This window comes from Neolamprologus brichardi, chromosome 18 (assembly GCF_056152115.1).
Source record: "Neolamprologus brichardi isolate AB-2024 chromosome 18, ASM5615211v1, whole genome shotgun sequence".
Classification (NCBI taxonomy): domain Eukaryota; kingdom Metazoa; phylum Chordata; class Actinopteri; order Cichliformes; family Cichlidae; genus Neolamprologus; species Neolamprologus brichardi.
This window is the reverse complement of record NC_142121.1, coordinates 2,007,501-2,020,804: the sequence shown is the minus strand read 5'-3', so window position 1 is coordinate 2,020,804 and position 13,304 is coordinate 2,007,501. Positions and strand designations below refer to the sequence as shown.

At 40.3% G+C, this 13,304-nt stretch overlaps 1 protein-coding gene and 1 long non-coding RNA gene across 2 annotated transcripts in view; both read left to right on the top strand.

The window, feature by feature from the left end:
* Window positions 1-13,304, top strand: part of LOC148097254 (uncharacterized) — a 43,794-nt gene that overhangs the window by 24,108 nt on the left and 6,382 nt on the right. The window lies entirely within an intron of this gene.
* On the top strand, window positions 428-1,230 carry LOC148097255 (uncharacterized). The gene is made up of 3 exons (XR_015716809.1): window positions 428-564; window positions 670-758; window positions 969-1,230. It is a non-coding gene; the product is annotated as an uncharacterized LOC148097255 (long non-coding RNA).

Here is a 13,304-nt window from a genome sequence, read left to right as displayed (position 1 = left end):
AAACAAACAACAGCAACTTGACCATGCAAACTATCTTACTTATTTAGCCATGTGTTTCATTTTTTCAGCACACATATGACAACTTAGAATCTGTCAAAGTCCTTGTAACCACTTTTATAGATGAGAAAGAAATTTGTAAAAAAAAAAATTCTTATTGTCAGCAGTGCCACAGACATCATAGGTCAAAGCCAAGCTCAGCACATGGGCTGTGTGCTTGATAGGTTGCTAAAGTATAACACTGATTTCATGGAATATATTGATGTTGACAGTGAGGTAGACGTTAAGGACTTTGATAGATTCCATATCGTTCTGTCAGCTGGAGGGCCACCGATGGAAACCTCTCTTGGGGAGATTAGACAAAGTCAGGTACACTTTGCATTTCTCCAGTTTCCTAAGGTGGTGTTGCCTTTACACAGTCTACCATTACCACAGAAGAACAAAGTCAACCCCTGAAGTCACTCAGGAAAGCCCCACAGATTCATAAGGAGTATGAAACCTGTTGGTGCCATCGAGGAAGCTCCTTGTGAAGACTTACATTGGGGATTTGGTGGAGAGGTGTGGTTAGTAAGTATAGCACTTTACTGTACTTTGTTAAAATTTTGCAATGAATGTTTTCCTTTAAAAATGTTGAAGTGCACAGAAGTAAAAAAGTTTACCTTTGTTTTCCAGTTACCCTCCTAGTGCAGAGAAGCTAACTGTAGCAAAAAGCATCATCACCACTTTTCCATCCCTGAGTGGCAGGACAGGGGGAAGGATTTGTAAGTAAATTTAGCATTTTAATAATGTAAATTCCACTACATACTGTAAATTGCACTTGTTCCCACTTACTGTGTATCGTTTAACCTTTATCTAATTATTTATTAGAGCTTTTTTTCTCAGTTAAAATTGCTCAGCTGTTACCCATATACCTCTGTCCTTTCTTCCTCAGGAGCATTATTAGGATCCAGTCTCTCATTGTGGATTCTTAGAGACTAAACTGCGCAACCTTAGACGGAATCTCGACCAGGGGCAGAGACGTTATAAGAAGCGAAAAGTAACAGATGACTGTGGTGAAGACAAGGAGCTCAGGCGAGAGGATGGGAATACCAGCAGCACAGATGAGTGGGTCACCCAAGTTATTGCGGCCCTCAGCTGAGAACCTTCCAATTATCATGTCAGGCACGGAGGAAACATACACCAGTCTCAGAGCCTGGAATATTCGGAGAGTACCCACGGTTGTTGGACATGCCAAGTCTGGTAAGTTGCTTGGTTCCTTGGTAATGGTTTATGTACTCCTTCTCCACTCAGTTGTGTTTTGCATACAAAGTATGTAACAGGAGTCGATACATTTGGAGGTATGTTTATGAGCTCCTAGTGAATATTTTGAAAGTTTTATGACTTCAGAGTTGGATCATTACTCACTGGGCACTGATTACAATGAGCATCACTTTTCACATGGTCCAAAATCTTAGTCGTACCACCAAATGACTATCTAATAGTAGGGACATCAAATGACAATGCAGAAAGTGCTGCTCGTGGAAGTGAAAACCCTACAAAAAATCACCTAAATCTGTATGAAACTCTGCTTTCAGCAGCACAATTTTCAGCAAAAAAGCTCTACAGGACAAACCGCAGACAGACAAAATAAGAAATTGTCTGCTAGAAAGTTGAACATCAGCTAAAAAGTCCTAATTTTTTCTCAGGGTCTGATGGGACCAAATCATAGCTAAAATTAAGGAATAATGGTCTTGTATTCAAATACCACTCCAAGTAAATTGTTATGTTTCACTGTGTAGGTAAGCTTGATGTGGAATGGGTAACAGAAATGTGATACTGTAAAGTTTGATTTTAGCCATACAGCTACCAAATGGACAGAATGTACTTTTGATTTAATGTATTTAATGCTTCATTTTAAACTTAAACACCTTTTTTCTTTCCATAAGCTGGACTTGGAGTTTGGCAATCTTAAAGGAGGAAAGGTGGACCTCTTTTTGCGAAAATGGGAAGCCAGTATCATTCCAAAGCTCAAATCAGTAGCTGCCCTGGAAACAAGAACCCCCCCCCCCCCCCCCCCCGCCGTGTGTTAACACACCTATTCCCACCAGTTGGTGCCAGTCGTTGCAGCCTTAAATCAGCGCACTTGGTTGATTTTGCACTGGTATGTATTCAGTACAGTTCTCATGGTATTTACCTGAGGAAAGCATTTGTCAACACCTCACTGGATACTCCTCTAAAAATCTATCTTTATCTTCCCCATCTCCAAGCCTGGAACAAGTATTGCATCGCTTTGCAGTGATCCTGAAGCATCATCCACAACACACCAACCCCAGCTGATATGTATCGGTGATCTAAAGAGGGCAACCAGGCAGTACATCATTGTTGCTAAGAATGACAGAGTAACCATTTCTCTGAATGATGGCCTGATGTGTGCTGTGGATAAGCTTTTCAAACTGTACTGGGTATGTAACTTGTCCTATCCAGCACCACTTGGCTCCGTCTTCACCTTCTTTGAGTTTGTCTATGAACTGCCGCTGTCCACCCAAAGGACAACCAAAGTGCTGGAGCTGATTGCACAGATTAAAGGATGCAAGTAAAATGTTCACCTGTCCAAAATATAGAGAGTCTCTGTTCACAGAGGTGAGAAACCTCATTTGGCATCTTTGTCAAATACACTGCTTATCAGGACTGACCATTTTTATGCCTGTGCAGTGGAAAGGTCAGACAATATGAACTGATTGGCTGAAATTTTTGATTTTCGTATTTAAACCCAAGGTACAGAATTGTATAACCTGGATGCTATATTCGCCAAAATGTATGTTTTTCTGTTCGCATTTGTTAAATGTTGACAATTTGTTGAAGATGACAATTGTTACCTTTAAAAAATTTAATTCATGTATTGTCTGGATTATATCAGAACATTATATATATATATATATATATATATATATATATATATATATATATATATATATATATATATATATATATATATATATATATATATATATATATATATATATATATATATATATATATATATATTGGAAAAATTGAAAAAAGGGCAATCATATATATATATATATATGATTGCCCTTTTTTCAATTTTTTGACATTTTAATGATCTAGAAAGATAGAAAGCTAGTCAGATATGAATTTTGTTTGATTTTGTCAAGTAAAAATTGTGATATAGCTTTGGCTAAAATTGAATTTAAAACATTTTAATTGAAAAGATTCTGACAGCTGTTGTTCATTCAGTTTGTAATGATTTATAATATGCCAGATAAAAAATGGAATTCAATAAATGTATAATATATACCCATCTTTTTTCTCCTTTTTTTAAAAAAAATTGAAATGTACACATTTTAACACATCTTTGTGTCAAAATAACACATCCTTGTGTTTACATTTTTTAACACAGAAGATGTGTTAAAGGAGCAGACACGTTAATTGTGTTAAAACTGACACATCATGTGTTGTCCCTAATCTGATGCAGCACATGTGTTAAAATTTAACACATGATGTGTCAATTATAACGAATCAATTCTAAGAGTGTACAGTGACAGAAGATGGACTACAAAATTTGCATCTCACTCTGTGTTCTTCAATTTTTATGTTATTACCACTCACAACTATATTAAAAAAAAATCATGGTAGCAAACATAGTTATAGTTGAGTAATATAACACTGAGATTTATGTAATTGTATAATAAGGGCCCAAAAACTGCAGGTAATAATATGGAAATGCAGCCCGGTAGTAAGGTGGTAATAGTTCGGCAACAAGGCAGAAACAAGGTTTATCAGAAAAACTTAGGAGCGTCTTCTCCAAACGTGATATACCAGTGTACCCAGCAACACACTCAGACAGAAACTGTTCATCCCAAAGACAAAACTCCTAAACACAAACTTAACAATGTGGTGTATGCTGTACAGCAGCGGTCCCCAACCCCCGGGCCCCGGACCGGTACTGGGCCGCGAGAGTTGAGGCTCATACCGCACAGAAAAAATAAATAACTTACATTAATTTCATTTTATTTATTATCTGATTCTGAACAGTGTTTTATTCTGAAAAAGACTGAATTCTCTCATTTACGTCCGTCTATGACTGACTCTTGACGCATGTCAAGATACATTAGTAGCTAATATTAAACCTACAAGCTAGCAAAATGAGTAAAAAACAGATGTCTTTGGAGGGTTTCTTTGCAAAGGGAAAAAGGCCCAGTGAGGAGACAGAAGAAGAGTGTATGACAACCACTAAGAAAAAGAAAGCTGCATTTAACAGACAATACCAAAATACCTACTTGAAATATGGATTTATCGCGACAGGCGATTCCCACGCACCAAGCCCGCTCTGCATAATATGCGGCGACAGGCTCTCCAATAAGGCAATGAAGCCTTCAAAACTGCTTCGTCACTTGGAGACCAAGCACCCAACATTAAAAAAACAAGCCTTTGGAGTATTTTGAAAGAAAAAAGCGGGAACAACAGGGACAGAAGCAATTACTGAGGGCCTCCACAACAACAAATACAGGTGCACTGAGAGCATCATACTTGGTGGCTAACCGTATTGCTAAGGCTAAAAAGTCATTCACTATTGGTGAAGAATTGATCCTTCCTGCCACTAAAGACATTTGCTGTGAACTTTTTGGGGAGGTGGCGGCTGAAAGGATAACACAGGTGCCTCTGTCGGCTAGCACTGTTACTCGTCGCATTGATGAAATAGCACATTGAGACAGAGTTGTTGGAGAAAATTAATACATCACCATGGTACGCTTTGCAGGTTGATGAGTCTACAGATGTGGACAATAAGGCAATACTACTTGTTTATGTGCGATACCTTGATCAGGAGGATGCTGCTAATAAAGTTACACAATTACACAGTGAATTCGCGTGTAATATTATATTTACAAAATACCACAGTTTTTGTCTTGGTCATATCATTTTATTTTGTTGTATTTATCCGTGACACCTGCCGGTCCGTGAAAATATTGTCTGACGTTAAACCGGTCCGTGACGCAAAAAAGGTTGGGGACCGATGCTGTACAGTGCAGCGAGGAATGCCCAGACCTCTACATTGGAGAGACCAAACAGCCACTTCACAAGCGCATGGCACAACACAGAAGAGCCACCTCCACAGGACAAGACTCAGCAGTCCATCTGCATCTAAAGGTCAAAGGTCACTCTTTCGAGGATGCCAATGTTCACATTTTGGACAGAGAGGACAGATGGTTTGAAAGAGGAGTGAAAGAAGCGTCTATGTCCACTGTGAGCGACCATCTTTGAACAGAGGAGGTGGTTTACGACACCAACTCTCTGCCATCTATAATCCAGTTTTGAGATCCTTCCCAGACGCCTTAACGCCCACTCACATCCTGGGCCATCTGACCTCAGGAAATCACATGATAAGGTGGAGCCAGGTTTCACAATGAACTCACCCGAAACCCTGTCTGATTGGGACCCACACCCAGTTTCACACCTTGGCTCATGTGATTAGGTAGAGGACCATCAGGGGGTCCTTTTGTCCCTCTTTGGGGGGAAACTCCCACTGGGTTTAAATCTGGGACTCCCCACCATTTGACCCTAGAACTGAAGAAGCTTCTCAGGTTAGAGATGAAACGTCTTCAAGCAACTTAAAGAAGTCCAGACGCTTTTCTTTCCAAGCTCCTTAGGTTACAAACAACAGTACACATGGGCACCACCTGTAACCTGACAGTGTTACTTTGAAATAATTTTTAATAATTACGTCAAAGGCTGAGAGAATCCGAAAGCTAAAAGGTGGAAATCTTATAAGAATTAATTTTCTAAAGCAGCTAAAACTCAGTAAGAACTAAAATATGTTTAAGAATTAATTCAACAATATTTTATAACACACATAACGTTTAATCAACAGTCCTTAAATACAAACACGGTGTAACCCAGAGTAAAATCTGTTTCCTGCACTTATTCCTGCCATTGAATGCATCGCAGGTACATGACTCCAACCACATGACTTTGCTCAGCCAATCGGACGGCATGTGGGTCATAGTAAGCCTGTCCCGGCTTCCTCCTGTCAGATGCGTGGAGGCAAGCCAGGTGACAGAGCTGTTGCAGGTTTGTATTGGCAAACACTTGCTTTTCCCGTTTTAATGCTTCTTTTAACACCCACTAACTTATGCAACTTAGATGCTGGTTACTGTGAGCCAGAGCCATAGTGTTGTTGTGCACTGAACAGAACGGAATTGGTGAGTTTGAACTTTTAATTGATTGTTTGTATTGCTACCACTGGCGCTAATTGGTTGCTGCCGGTCCAAACAATTTGATTTAGATTTGACTGGTATTTGTTGAATAAATAGTGCTGTGAAGCTATATAGTATGTATATAGCAGTTGAAATGTTTCAGTTAAATCCTTATTGGTTAAATATACTGTTTGTTTATTTGTGTACACAGGAACAAGAATAACTTAATGTTTTTAGCTTAATTGGCTGACATTTTTTGTATTATTCTTGTGATTTCTTATTGGCCTTGTTTATTTAATGCAGGCCAGGTGAACCCTTTTCGGGTATGAAAAAGGATGGCGAGCCAATGAGCGGCTAGGAGCAGGACTCATTCCGTAATCGAAGTTTCCACTGGTTGGGTAGGAAGCTATCAAAGACGACGCTCTGTCCCCATTTTCCAAATATACTGATTTTCACACTCATACACACCATTCCCCCGTTTATGGACAATAGCGCTTGGACATCTCTCATGGACACTCAGATAAAACTCATGGACTTCAGTGTGGATCAGTGTTTTTGATGTCAACATGTGTTGTTTATGGGGAACTGTTTTCTATGTTGCTTGGTACAAGCCAGAAGAATTGGCTTAGTTGTTTTGTGCACCCTCACTGGGTTTTTGGTTAATTGAATAGCTGCAGCAGGAGTGATTATTTAAGTTTTCCTTTTCTTTTCTTGTTAATTTTCTTTGGGGTTCAGTTAAATACATGGTACCTGCAAAAGCATTTTGTGTTGTGTGTGTTTATTAATTACTGCCCATCAGCTCCTGTAGCATTCCTAGATCTTCTGATTAATAATAATAACCATAATACTTCACTGATTAATAATAATAATAACCATAATACTTCACTCAATACCTAGCCTGTATTGAGTCATTGGCGCTTCATCAGTGTTACAACAGCAACATGAATAACTTTGATGTTTTTTTTCTCACAGATTCCTGTGTGTCCATAGTGGTTAGTGTTGTTCTCTAACATGTGGAAGGTCCTACTGTTTTTGGTTTTGTATATAAATTTATTTACTTATAATTAATTATACAATTAATTTAGTTTAATTAATCAATAAAGAGTTTTAATGCCTGAACCTGCAGCTGTTTGCTTTCCAGTGGATCCACAGCTGTGCAGGATCACCATCTACTGATGTAATAAGGTTTTACCTTAGTATGTAAATGTAATTCAATTCAATTCAATTTTATTTATATAGCGCCAAATCACAACAAATGTCGCCTCAAGGCGCTTCATAGATACAGAGAAAAGCCCAACAATCATATGACCCCCTATGAGCAAGCACTTTGGCGACAGTGGGAAGGAAAAACTCCCTTTTAACAGGAAGAAACCTCCGGCAGAACCAGGCTCAGGGAGGGGCGGCCATCTGCTGCGACCGGTTGGGGTGAGAGAAGGAAGACAGGATAAAAGACATGCTGTGGAAGAGAGACAGAGATTAATAACAGATATGATTCAATACAGAGAGGTCTATTAACACATAGTGAGTGAGAAAGGTGACTGGAAAGGAAAAACTCAATGCATCATGGGAATCCCCCGGCAGCCTACATCTATTGCAGCATAACTAAGGGAGGATTCAGGGTCACCTGGTCCAGCCCTAACTATATGCTTTAGCAAAAAGGAAAGTTTGAAGCCTAATCTTAAAAGTAGAGATAGTGTCTGTCTCCCGAATCCAAACTGGAAGCTGGTTCCACAGAAGAGGGGCCTGAAAACTGAAGGCTCTCCCTCCCATTCTACTTTTAAATACTCTAGGAACAACAAGTAGGCCTGCAGGGCGGGAGCGAAGTGCTCTAATAGGGTGATATGGTACTACAAGGTCATTAAGATAAGATGGGGCCTGATTATTTAAGACCTTGTATGTGAGGAGCAGGATTTTGAATTCAATTCTGGATTTAACAGGAAGCCAATGAAGGGAAGCCAAAACAGGAGAAATATGCTCTCTCTTTCTAGTCCCTGTCAGTACTCTTGCTGCAGCATTTTGGATTAACTGAAGGCTTTTCAGTGAGTTTTTTGGACATCCTGATAATAATGAATTGCAGTAGTCCAGCCTGGAAGTAATAAATGCATGAACTAGTTTTTCAGCGTCACTCTGAGACAGGATATTTCTAATTTTAGAGATGTTGCGCAAATGGAAGAACGCAGTCTTACATATTTGTTTAATATGTGCGTTGAAGGACATATCCTGGTCAAAAATGACTCCAAGGTTCCTCACAGTGTTACTGGAGGCCAAGGTAATGCCATCCAGAGTAAGAATCTGGTTAGATACCATATTTCTAAGCTTTTCAGCGCCGAGTACAATGACCTCAGTTTTATCTGAGTTAAGAAGCAGAAAGTTAGTGGCCATCCAAGTCTTTATGTCTTTAAGACATTCCTGCAGTTTAACTAATTGGTGTGTGTTATCTGGCTTCATGGACAGATAGAGCTGGGTGTCATCTGCATAGCAGTGAAAATGTATGCTATGTCTTCTAATGATGCTGCCTAGGGGAAGCATGTATAATGTAAACAGAATTGGTCCTAGCACTGAACCCTGTGGAACTCCATAATTAACCTCAGTGTGTGAAGAGGACTCTCCATTTACATGCACAAATTGGAGTCTATTAGATATGATACAAACCACTGCAGTGCAATACCTGTAATACCTACAGCATGTTCTAATCGCTCTAATAGGATATTATGGTCAACAGTATCGAATGCTGCACTAAGGTCAAGAAGGACAAGCACAGAGATGAGTCCACTGTCAGAGGCCATAAGAAGATCATTTGTAACCTTCACTAAAGCTGTTTCTGTGCTGTGATGAGCTCTGAAACCTGACTGAAACTCTTCAAATAAACCATTCCTCTGCAGATGATCTGTTAGCTGTTTGACAACTACTCTTTCAAGGATTTTTGATATGAAAGGAAGGTTGGAGATTGGCCTATAATTAGCTAAGACTGCTGGGTCTAGAGATGGCTTTTTGAGTAAAGGTTTAACTGCAGCCACCTTGAAGGCCTGTGGTACATAGCCGATTATTAGAGATAGGTTGATCATATATAAGATCGAAGAATTAATCAATGGCAGGACTTCTTTGAGCAGTTTTGTAGGAATGGGGTCTAAAAGACACGTTGATGGTTTGGAGGAAGTAATTATTGAAGTTAACTCAGAAAGATCGATTGGAGAAAAGGAGTCTAACTTAACATCAATGGTACTAAGAGTAGCTGTAGATAATGTTACATCTGTGGGATGATTATTGGTAATTTTTTCTCTAATGATAAAAATTTTATTTGTGAAGAAGTTCATGAAGTCATCACTAGTTAACGTTAAAGGGATGGTTGGCTCAAAAGAGCTCTGACTTTTTGTCAGCCTGGCTACAGTGCTGAAGAGAAACCTGGGGTTGTTCTTATTTTCTTCAATCAGTGATGAGTAGTAAGCTGTTCTGGCTTTGCGGAGGGCTTTCTTATAAAGCAACAAACTATTTCTCCAGGCTAAATGATGATCCTCTAAATTTGTGACACGCCATTTCCTCTCCAGATTACGAGTCATCTGCTTTAGGGTACGTGTTTGAGAATTATACCACGGGGTCAGGTACTTCTGATTAGAGACCTTAGTTTTCACTGGAGCTACAGTATCCAGAGTCGTACGTAGTGAGGAGGTGAAATTATTAACAAGATAATCGACCTCTGCTGGGGTAGCGTTCAGATAGCTGCTCTGCTCTGTGTTGGTACAGGGCATTGACGATGATAACAGTGGCTGGATTATATTCTTAAACTTAGTTACAGCGCTTTCAGAAAGACATCTACTTTGATAAAGTCCACTCTCCACTGCTGCGTAATCAATTATTGTAAATGTAAATGTTATCAAGAAATGATTTCAGGAAACACTGTTAAATGTTCAGTTTCTATGCCATATGTTAAAACAAGATCTAGAGTGTGATTAAAGTGGTGGGTGGGTTCTTTTACATTTTGAGAGAAACCAATTGAGTCTAACAACAGATTAAATGCCATTTTGAGGCTGTCATTTTTAGCATCAACATGGATGTTAAAATCACCCACAATAATTATTTTATCTGAGCTCAGAACTAAATCAGATATAAAGTCTGAGAAATCAGACAGAAACTCTGTGTAAGGCCCAGGTGGACGATAGATGATAACAAGTAAGACTGGTTTCTGAGTTTCACAGCTGGGGTGGACGAGGCTAAGCATCAGGCTTTCAAATGAATTAAAAGTCTGTCTGGGTCTTTCATTAATTAATAGACTGGTGTGAAAAATTGCTGCCACACCGCCCCTCGACCTGTGCTTCGAGATTTCTGGTAGTTAGAATGACTCGGGGGTGTTGATTCATTTAAACTAACATAATCATCCTGCTGCAACCAGGTTTCTGTAAGGCAGAGTAAATCAATTTGTTGATCAATTATTAAGTCATGTACTAACAGAGACTTGGAGGAGAGAGACCTAATATTTAATAATCCACATTTCACTGTTTTACTCTTTGGTTCAGATGTGGATACTGTATTATTCTTTCTTTGTAAATGTTTAAGTTGTTTGTTGCTGGTTTTTAGTTTGTTTTTTGTCTTTTTGGAAGCAGACACAGTCTCTATGGAGATGGGTTTTTGGGGGGGTAGCAGGAGGAGAGAAGCTGCAGAGAGGCGTGTAAGACTGCAACTCTGCTTCCTGGTCCCAACTCTGGATAGTCATATTTTGAGGGGTTTAATAAATTTGTCGATATTTCTAGAAATGAGAGCTGCTCCATCCAAAGTGGGATGGATGCCATCTCTCCTAACAAGACCAGGTTTCCTCCAGAAGGTTTGCCAATTATCTATGAAGCCCACATCATTTCTGGGACACCACTCAGACAGCCAGCAATTTAAGGAGAACATGCGGCTAAACATGTCACTCCTGGTCTGATTGGGGAGGGGACCAGAGAAAACTACAGAGTCCGACATTGTTTTGGCAAAGTTGCACACCGATTCAATATTGATTTTAGTGACCTCCGATTGGCGTAACCGGGTGTCATTACTGCCGACGTGAATTATGATTTTACTAAATTTACGTTTACCCTTAGCCAGCAGTTTTAAATTTCCTTCAATGTCGCCTGCTCTGGCCCCTGGAAGACAATTGACTATGGTTGCCGGTGTCTCTAGCTTCACATGTCTGAGAACAGAATCACCAATTACCAGAGTTTGAGCCCCAGCGGGTGTGTCACCGAGTGGGGAAAAACGGTTAGACAAATGAACGGGTTGGTGGTGTACCTGGGGCTTCTGTTTAGGACTACGCTTCCTCCTCACCGTTACCCAGCCGTCTTTCCCCAGCTGCTTGGGATCTGCCGGGGAACAGCTAGCGGGGCCTACGCTATCTTCGGCTGCACCAGCTACAGGGGCCTGGCTAGCTGAGGGTGAGAGAAGGGTGCAAAGCCGAGTCTCCAGTTCAGTAATCCTGGCCTCCAGAGCTGCAAATATGCTACATTTGTTACAGATATCACTACTGCTAAAGGAGGCCGAGGAGTAACTAAACATCTGACACAATGAGCAAGAAAGTGCAGGAGGGACAGGTGAAGTAGCCATGGTGCTAACGGGTCGGCTACGAGCTAAGCTAGCGAAACAGTACAGAGACAGTGAGTGAATACTATAAATTAGGTAGTGAGTACACAGAAAGTGTGCTTCGGATGAAGCACGTGAAGATTATACTGTGAAAAAAGAATATATTTAAAAGTTGTTAATTAAACTGCTAAGCAAATAAGCTACTCAGAAACACCACTGTGTTTGAGCAGGAACAGGAAGCGATACTATACCACAGAGCGAGCGAACACCAAGTGACAGCGCCACCAAAGGAGTGTATAAGAGGTGTTATTGACAGTTATAAACAGAAACATTTTGTTTCCGTAAAACTGAATGTGCAGCATTTTACAACCTACTACACTGTCGCTGTCTCACCCAGGAAGTGCCAGGTGAACTATTCCAGATGTTGTCAGTCATAGTAATGGTATAAAAACAAACAGCTGGACAGCAGAAGAACCAGAAAAACATCCTCAAACTTTTTCTATGATTTCCAGGTTAGACTGAAGGATGGATGGTACATCAGGCGGTGCGATGGAGGTGGCAGCGCTCGGTCGGCCTTTCAGCGTCGGGATGCTGTACGACTGTCGCAGTGACGCGCTCGTCCCTGGTAAGAATTTACATGTAAAAATTCTTGATGCATCACAAACTTTCATTTTTTAAAGCCAGTCGACTGTAGAATATATATATATATATATATATATATATATATATATATATATATATATATATATATATATGGGAGTGCTGGGTATACAGGTCTGGCCTAAGTCGTCTGCTGATGACGGCAGCAGTCCAGGAGTTCAGTTAATTGTCTTTATTTAAGTTCCACAGAAGAATTGGTTACATCAGAGCTTGCCAGGCTTAATCCAAATGCAGTGCAGCCATACGTGAACTTACAGTTGTAGAAGATACGGTATGGTTTTCTGGAAACAGAAACAGGCAATTCTTTAATTAGTAGAGTCAAAGATAACTAAGAAACAATCACAACACATCATTTACTCAACACAGCAGTATTTAACAATGTCCACAAGGGGTCACTGTAGACCATAAAGACCATAAGCTGAAGCAGCAGACATGAGCCCAAACAGGTTCCCATCACTCCAGCCTTTCTGCCAGTAAAAGTAGCCACGCCCCTAACTCCAGTATCAGATACATGATGCAGAATAATTACCCTGCATTTGTTTTGAAGGGAGACTCTATCCACAGGGACCAAACTTTTTTTTATAACAGACTGTAAACATGATTTTAATGCAGTAAAGTTGGACATATGACATATATATATATATATAAACACCCAGCACGCCCCTGCGGGCGGTTTATCCTTCAAGCTCGGGTCCTCTACCAGAGGCCTGGGAGCTTGAGGGTCCTGCGCAGTATCTTAGCTGTTCCCAGGACTGCGCTCTTCTGGACAGAGATCTCCGATGTTATTCCCGGGATCTGCTGGAGCCACTCGCCTAGCATGGGAGTCACCGCACCTAGTGCTCCGATGACCACGGGGACCACCGTTACCTTCACCCTCCACATCCTCTCGAGCTCTTCTCTGAG